Here is an 8,986-nt window from a genome sequence, read left to right on the forward strand (position 1 = left end):
AAAGAAACTAGGCGGACAAAAAAGGGGCACAAAATATCAATGGCAGACTAAATTAAGGAAAAGCCCAAAGCATGTTATGTAATGCCAAAATGTAACTGGGGAGAGTGGAACCTGTTACAGACCAAAAATTGTCTGTGGAGCTGGGAGGCACGGGTGATGTCTTAAATGAATACCTGTATCCACTAAGGAAAAGGCCATTGTTGTTGGAGAATTTAGAAAGGGAACACTGATATTCTAGACATTTTTTCTACTAAGGAGAGTTTTGATGTCTTGGTGGTCTTGAATCCCAAGGGTCTTATTAGATGTACCTCGAATAATGAAAGGCCTAGGTAGAGCAGATGTAGTGAGAATGTTTCCAGTAGTGGGAGAGTCTTGGAGCAGAGGGCACAACCTCAGAATAAAAGGACGTACCTTCAGAATGGAGATGAGGAGGAATTTCTTTAGCCAGAGAGTGGTAAATCTGTGGAATTCATTGCCACAAACGGCTGTGGAGGCCAAGTCATTGGGTATTTTTAAACTGGAGATTGATGGGTACTTGATTAGTAAGGGCATCAAAGATAGGGTGAAAAGGCAGGAGGATGGGGTTGAGAGGGAAAAATAGATCAGCCATGATCAAATGGCGGAACAGACCCAATGGGCCCAATGGGCCTAATTCTGCTCGTATCCCTCATGGTCTTATGTGATGGAAGGAGATTGCAGGTTCCTGGCAGAGTGACTGAAATTTGATGACTGGAGGATGGTAAATATGAAGGGCATCAGGGATAAACCAGGTTAATTACAGGCTTGAGAGTCTAACATCAGAGGTAGGGAAGTCATTGAGAATAATTCTAAGGAGCAGGATTAATCAGCACTGTTGGAAAGGCAGGTATTATTCAGACAGTCAGCATCATTTCATTAGTTGTTGCAAATCATCAATAAGATTTACTTTTTCTCCAGAAGTAACAGAAAAATAGAAAATAGGTGCAGGAGAAGGCCATTCAACCCTTCGAGCCAGCACCTCCATTCATTGTGATCATGGCTGATCATCCACAATCAGTAACCTGTGCCCAACTTCTCCCCATATCCCTTGATTCCACTAGCCCCCAGAGCTCTATCTAACTCTCTTAAATTCATCCAGTGATTTGGCCTCCACTGCCCTCTGTGGCAGAGAATTCCACAAATTCACAACTCTCTGGGTGAAAAAGTTCCTTCTCACCTCAGCTTTAAATGGCCTTCCCTGTATACTAAGACTGTGGCTCCTGGTTTTGGACTCCCCCAACATTGGGAACATTTTTCCTGCATCTAGCTTGTCCAGTCCTTTTATAATTTTATATGTTTTTATAAGATCCCCACTCGTCCTTCTAAACTCCAGTGAATACAAGGCTAGTCTTTTCAATTTTCCTCACATGACAGTCCCGCCATCCCAGGGATCAATCTCGTGAATCTAAGTAATAAAATGTTCTGGTCTACATGTACGTCAATATGGCCTCTGACAAGGACTCACACAGAATGCATGGCATTAAGAAAAGTTAAATCCAAAACTGGCTTTGTAATAGGAGGTAGAGGATGATTTTGGAGAGTTGTTTCTGTAATACGCTTATGATTGATGTGGGAACCTTATCGTTTATATGTAGGAGCTACAAGTTTGCAAATGTCATGAAAATTGATAGAAGTGAGAATAGTTGTAGATTACAGGATGAAATGGATCAGTTGGACACATCAATGGCAAATAGAATTTAATCCAGTAAGAGCAAGGTGATTCACGTTGTAGAACAAACCAGGGTAGAGCAGATATTAGTTGGATTCCTCGAATAATGAAAAGCATCTCTGGGGAGCTTTGAGGAACGGAGGAATCTTGGTGACCATGCGCAAGGATCCCTGAAGGTGGCAGTAACAGATAGATAAGATAGCGACGACATGGGATACTTGGTTCATGAGCCACGACAGCGAACGTAAGAGAAGGCATGTAAGACATTGGTTAGGTCATTGAAGATAGACAAAAAGTTGGAGTAACTCAGCGGGGCAGGCAGCATCTCTGAAGAGAAGGAATGGGTGATGTTTCGGGTTGAGACCCTTCTTCGGACAGTGGGTCTCAACCCGAAACGTCAAGCATTCCTCTCCAGAGATGCTGCCTGTCTCGCTGAGTTTCTCCAGCTTTTTGTGTCTATCTTTGGTTTAAACCAGCATCACACACATTGGTTAGGTCACATGTGGAGTCATAGAACATAGACCAGCACAGCACTGCAACAGGCCCTTAAGCCCACAATGTTTGTGCTGAACGTGATTGCAAGTTAAACCAATCTCATCTGTCTGCACATGATCTATATCCCTCTATTCCATGTACTTCATTCAATGTGCCCTTTAGCCCAACGCACCTATGCCGACCAACATGCCCCATCTACACTAGTCCTGCCTGCCTGCTTTTGGCCCATATCCCTCTAAACCTACCCTGTACCCATCTAAATGTTTCTTAAATGTTGCAATAGTACCCGCCTCAAATACCTCCTCCAGCAGCTTGCTCCATACATCCACCACCCTTTGTGTAAGGAAGTTACCCCTAGGGTTCCCATTAAATATTTCCCCCCTCACCTTAAACCTATGTCCTCTGGTTCTTGATTCACCTACTCTGGGCAAAAGACACTGTGTGTTTACCCCGATCTATTCCTCTCATAATTTTGTACGACCCAGATGACTCAGAGAGGGGGAGCAGAGAGAGAGAATTACAGAACTACCATCGGGGAGAGATCCTCTTCGTAGCAGGAAGGAACTGCAGATGCTGGTTTAAACTGAAGATAGACACAAAATGCTGGAGTAACTCAGCGGGACAGGCAGCATCTCCGGAGAGAAGGAATGGGTGACTTTCAGGTCGCGACCTTTCTTCATAGTAGGTATACCTTGAGGAGATTCCACACAATGGGGTTATAAAATGTAGAACCAAGGAACTGCAGATGCCGGTGTACAACAGACACAAAGTGCTGGAGTAACTCAGTGGGTCAGACAGCATCTCTGGAGAACATGGACGGGCGACTTTTCAGGTCGGGCCCTTGCTTCGGCTACGGTTTCACCACAGAAGTAACGGAAATGAAGGAGAATTCGATGTTTTCCCAGTATGTGGGGAGTGGATGAAAAAGTGGAATAACAGAGCTGGTGTATGGGTGGTAGTCAGCATGGACGGTGGGCCGAAAGGCCTGGTTCCATGCTGTATCTCTAAACTAAACACAACCGACACAATGACTGCATCACATCTTCTGATACACTCACCGTCATTACATCACGACTATGTATTCAGTGCCGTGGCACCTACAGCTGGTCCCTTGGTGCCAGTCTCAAACTGATGCCGCCACTGCTATCGCACTCATGGCCAATAAATAATTGCCCTCAACACTCGCTACTGAGCAATCACTGCCGAACCTCGCGCTGATAACATCATCACCACCATCATACATACTCACGCCTGATCTACTTGGTGTCACCACGCACATGGTTGGTGCAGTCAGTAAGAGCACCCTCACCACCTCCATGTAAAGTTAGCCTATGCAATGTCAACTCAGTCAGCTGCAACGCTCACTATCGTCAGAGTCACTCTGCACACAAACTTATCGCTACCTTCACTGCCCAAGTGCTGCATGCAAAATCAGCATGGTTGATTAATGCTGCATTAACTGTCAGTAAATTCCTATGGTGCTATTGTTGCCGGTAGACACACAGCTAATGGCTGTAAATACTGTTAGTTTCACTGTTGGTGTATCCATTGTAGTCTTTGCCCACTCCAGGCACTGCACATACACTTGCAGTGGAAGCAGTGCTGACACAGAACTTACCAGTTACACCATTAACATTGTTGTTGCCAGTATAATCAGCGTATTCGCTGTTTAGTTTAGAGATACAGCGAGGAAACAGGCCCGTCGGCTCACCTAGTCTGCCCGACCAGCGATCTCCGCACATTAACACTATCCTATACACCAGGGACAATTTTATATTCTTACCAAGCCAATTTACCTATAATTCTGTACATGTTTGGAGTGTCGTAGGAAACCGGAGATCTCGGAGAAAACCCACTCAGGTCACAGGGAGAACGTACAAACTCCGTACTGACAACACGCGTAGTCAGGATTGAACCCGGGTCCCCCTGGCGCTGTAAGGCAGCAACTACAGCTGCATCACCGGGCCACCCTCTGTAACACTGCTGTTACAACCTTTGGTCTTGTCTACGTTGTTTTCCCTGGCTTGTGGTGCAGATCTCATGGAATCTGGACTGGCATTGCCGGGTCTTGTTCAATCATTGGCAGAATTGAGTCATAGTTATCCAGCCATCAAGGAGTCATCTGTACTCATCCCACTGACCAGCATTTGATCTTCAATGCCTGGGCAATTCAAATGATCTTTCAGATACTTGTGAAATGCACGAGCCTATGCTTGGGAGTCACCATTCCCTCAGGCAGTGTCCCACATTCCAACCACCCTCTGGCTGAATAAAATGCCTCCTCAAGATTCCCATCAAATGTCTCATCCTAAATCTTTGCCCTCTGCTTTGTGAAAATATTTTTGGAGGTGGAGTTTAATCCAAGCAAGTCTTGCACTTAGGGAAGTCAAATGTAAGGGGAAAGTACATAGTTCATGGCAAGACCCTTAACAGCGTGGATGTACAGAGGAATCTTGGGATCCAAGTCCATATCTTCCTGAAAGTGGCAACAGAAGTAGATAGAGTGGTAATGGCGATGGTATGCTTGCTTTCATGGGTCAGGGCATTTAGTAAAACAGTCAGGAAGTCATGTTGCAGCTTCATGGGACTTCATGGGATTTGGAGTATAGCATACAATTCTGGTTGCTCCATTACAGGAAATATGAGGTGGCTTTGGAGAGGGTACACAAGAGATTTATCAGACTGCTGCCTGGATTATTGGGTATTTGCTATATGAGATTGGACAAATTTGGATTATTTTCTCCGGAATGTCAGTTGAGGGACCCGACAAAATTATTTGAGGCATAGCTACAACATAGTCAGAATCCGTTTCCCAGGGTGGAGATGTCAAGGACGAGAGTAAAGCTTTAAAATGAGAGAGGTAAAGTGTAATGGAGATGTGCAAGGCAAGTTTTTTTTCTAAAACACAGTAATGGGTGCCTGGAACATGCTGCCAGGGCTTGTGCTGGAGGTAATTACATGAGTGGTGTTAAAAGGTTTTTAGATAGGCACATGGTTATGCAGGAAATAAAGGGAATGCACACATTGTGGACCAAAAGGCCTGTTCCCTGTGCTGTATTGTTCTGTTAAACTATTTCCTCTGGCAGTTCATCCCAAATACCCACCACCCTGAAAAAGGTGCCCATCAGGTTCTTATTAAGTTTTCTCCCATCACCTTAACCCACGCCCTCTAGTTACTGATTTGCCTATCCTGTGGAAGTGTGTGCATTCATCTGATCTATTCCCCTCATTATTTTATACACATCTACAAGATCATCCCTCGGTCTCCTGCACCAAGGAATAAAGTACTAGCCTGCCCAGTCTTTCCCTGTAGCTCAGGCCCTTGAGTCCTGGCAATATCCTTGTAAAGCTTTTCTGCACCCTTTCCAGCTTAATGGCACCTTTCTTACAGCAGGGTGATCAAAACTGAACACAATATTGCAAGTCCAATTAAAGTTAAAAAGGTACAAATTGCGACAATAAACATAGGATAAACTTTTTTTTACACTTACCAAAGCCTGCACTTTCAGAGTGCTGCACTCAGATCTAATGTAAAAATCCTTTCATTGTTCTTAAGTTTCACAAATTCAGTGCTCAGTTTCATTTTGCCAGCTTGAGTGATGCACAAATCCTTTGTCACACAGTGCTGCTGATGAATGTGGTGCTCAGAAATCTGTCAGGTCTCCCATTCACATCTCAGACAATTGGAAAATTCTGTCTCTCGAAAATTCAGCCACCTCAGTTCCCCCATTTACTCCCATAAACTTTCAGCATTTCTCACGAACACTTTTTTAATAATCTCAATGATTCACGTCTGACCTGCCTGCATTGCCCAGTTGCAGGCTCATTTTCATTGCGACTCTAAACCCAGGAAAGTTATTTCATCCTGGGTGATGCGTCATGTGAAACATCAGCAGGGAGCGCTGATGAGACGCCAAGCTTCCCATCCTAACCATTTATTGTTTTTGAGATCTGTTACTTTACTGTAGTCAGGGCTATTGAGTGTAAAAAAAAAACCTTTGTCTACATCATGATTCCACCTCTGCAGAATTAATTTTAAGTTTAGTAAAATTGAACTTAGGGTTCATCGATTATCACAGCAACACTGTAAACTTTGGCAAGACATCAAAGTGCAGAGCCTCAAAACCCAGTTCTCTGTTTGTAATTACCACAATGGATCATTTGTTAACCTGTTGCCCTGGCTCTGTTTATCACATGCAGTTTAAGTTTGCCAGCCACAGCTCACATTGCTTCTGTTATTTCTCGATTTGAATGTGAAAATAAGAGCAGTGCTTTGTCAGCTTCTGCTTGCTGGGCTTTTTACTCAGTGCAGTCTGATGGCATTGCCTGGTCTGCCTCATTAGCATAGCAGCTGTCAGGGCCGAGCCCAGAGAGCAAACCGGCGGGGGAGGGGTGGGGTGGCAGAAAGGAGGAGAGTCGTGTGAGACCGACCGACAGGCAGCAACACAATCAGGGCGAGCATCGAATCAGCATCAGCCCACAATGCCAGCTTGTCTAGGATAATCAGTCAACTGGGGAAAAGCCAGATGGCTTGGGAGAGGCAGCCGGTGATGGCATCCACCTCACTTCCGCTTAACAGCAGCAGTTACACCTGCAAGAAAAATCAGAAACTCACCACATCCCAGTCCACTAAACACTGCAGCCTGTGCTCTCACCTACCACTGGCATGTGTTAGCAATCACTCACCATTTTTGGCACTCATAACAGGGCATTAACTTTATTAAAGAACACGGTTGAATGTAGGTAGTTAGAAAGTGTGTTATTCATTCAGCAACCAGCCAGCAAATCCATTCCTGCAGGTGCTGCCCATCCAGGGAACTTGTATCACTTCCAAAAGGGTTCAAATTTTCAAATCAATCGAAAAAATGAACGAACTGGAAAACACAAATAAATTTTAGCTCTTAGCATATAACAGAAGAGCCAGGAACCCCAGCAAGGGCTCTCCAATTAGGTAATGACAGATTTGAATGCCTGATGAAGTCTCCCATAGCAAGGCTGGTCTTGAGGTAGAGCATTGTTTTCAGTGCAGCTACTACATATTAATCAACTTTATTGTACTTCTCCCAAGCTGATGTCCAGACCGTTACGGGATGGGTGCTGGGATTGTAATTGAGAAGGAGACGCTTGTTTGGGACTTGTAATGAGAAAGTTAGAATGCTATTTTAATATACAGCTGGCAATAAATGGCAATTGTGCACAAATCCAACAACAATCACAACAGATCAGTCTGTGGACAACCAAAAAAACATCAATAGCTCTAGTTTAGTAGCGGGAAGTTCAAGGTTAGACTGTCAAAATTCTGAGAGTGTGCAGCTGTCAGATGGACACAACCTTTCAGAACTTGCGTTACTAACATTAGAGTCTGCATGCAGTAAAAACACAAGCAGAGGAGTTGCAGGCAGAACATGTGGAGGTGGTGGGGCTGTACAGGCAGTGTAGTCACAAGAACACAAACAACATCCAAGAGTTAAATGGGAACAGCAAGCACACATGTGTGGAGGGTCAATGCGGGCAAGCACCGAGCAAGAGCCAGGTGCAGGGAACATGGGCAGATTTGCACCAGCAGTATCTGGAAGTAGATTGGGAATTACACGTACTCTTGTGCAGCAAATGTGGACAGAAGCACTCAGCAGGTCAGACAGCATCCCCAGAGAGAGAAAAAAAATGATGTTTCAGGGCAATGACACTTCACCAGAACAGATTTGCAGCAAGTACAGCTTTTTGCTTTAGTGGGGTCTCAGCAGCATAGACAGCGGGATAATGGCAAAGACAGCAGAGGGGGCAGTACAGTCTTTAAATTGTGGCAGAACAACCACTTATAGAAGCACACAGAGTGATTGCATGCATTGTATGTTAGCAGAAATGGTATTACAGGCAGGGGAGGCCAGGTTTAATATCATAGCCCAACAAATTCTAATGGTTGCCTTGCGTGCACAAGTCTGGTGCAAGTCTAAGTTCGAGATTGGAAACCAAATCCACTTGCCTGTTACCAATTGAGCTAGCTAGCAAGTGTGTATGGCCACAGAATCACAGTACAGTTAGCCCAGAGCGATACAGGTCATTGCATGCAACATACACAGGCAGGCTATCTAGTCACAGTAAGATTCTGGGCCAAACAACTCAGTCACCATACCACTTCAGGAGGCAACTACCCGTGCAGATTATTAGATAGACACATGAGCAATGAGGCTTTAGAAGCTAAACAATAAATGGGGCTATTGAGACCACATGCAGGCAGAGAGATACACGGAGTGGGGACGCTACAGGGAGAACAAATGGGCAAAAGAAAAACAGATGCGGAGAACTGAGGGAAGATAACATCTCGCGATGGGGCACATAAATAGCAGCACCAGGCGTGAGAGGGACACGGTCACTGTCTTTACGGCAATGGAGCTCCTCTTCACACATGGGGGACATTATTGACTGCTCTCTAATTGTGCTCAGCTTACACGGTATCTAAATGGAGAATACAAATAAAGGCTGTCGAAAACGTGAGAGTTTCCCACGGCTGGCAGCCTGACACCGGAAGCGTTAACGTGAGACAATCGGCAAGTCTGAGAGTAGGAGGTATAGAGGGTTCTCACAAACCCCGTGGGACTTGTGATGAACTTAGCAGCAGAAAGAAAAAAAGTAGGTTAAAGCAAATCAGAGAATCAAACGATTGTTTTTGGGTTTTTTTGTTAAAAAAAACAAAACCTAAATTGTTGTGCTCTGAGGGTAGGGTGGGGATTTAGAGGAGACTGTCTCAGGTGGACGCGAGTGAACACCCCACACTCCCGACGGGATCGCTCTCCTCCAGCCCCC

This window comes from Rhinoraja longicauda, chromosome 31 (genome assembly GCF_053455715.1).
Source record: "Rhinoraja longicauda isolate Sanriku21f chromosome 31, sRhiLon1.1, whole genome shotgun sequence".
Classification (NCBI taxonomy): Eukaryota; Metazoa; Chordata; class Chondrichthyes; order Rajiformes; family Arhynchobatidae; genus Rhinoraja; species Rhinoraja longicauda.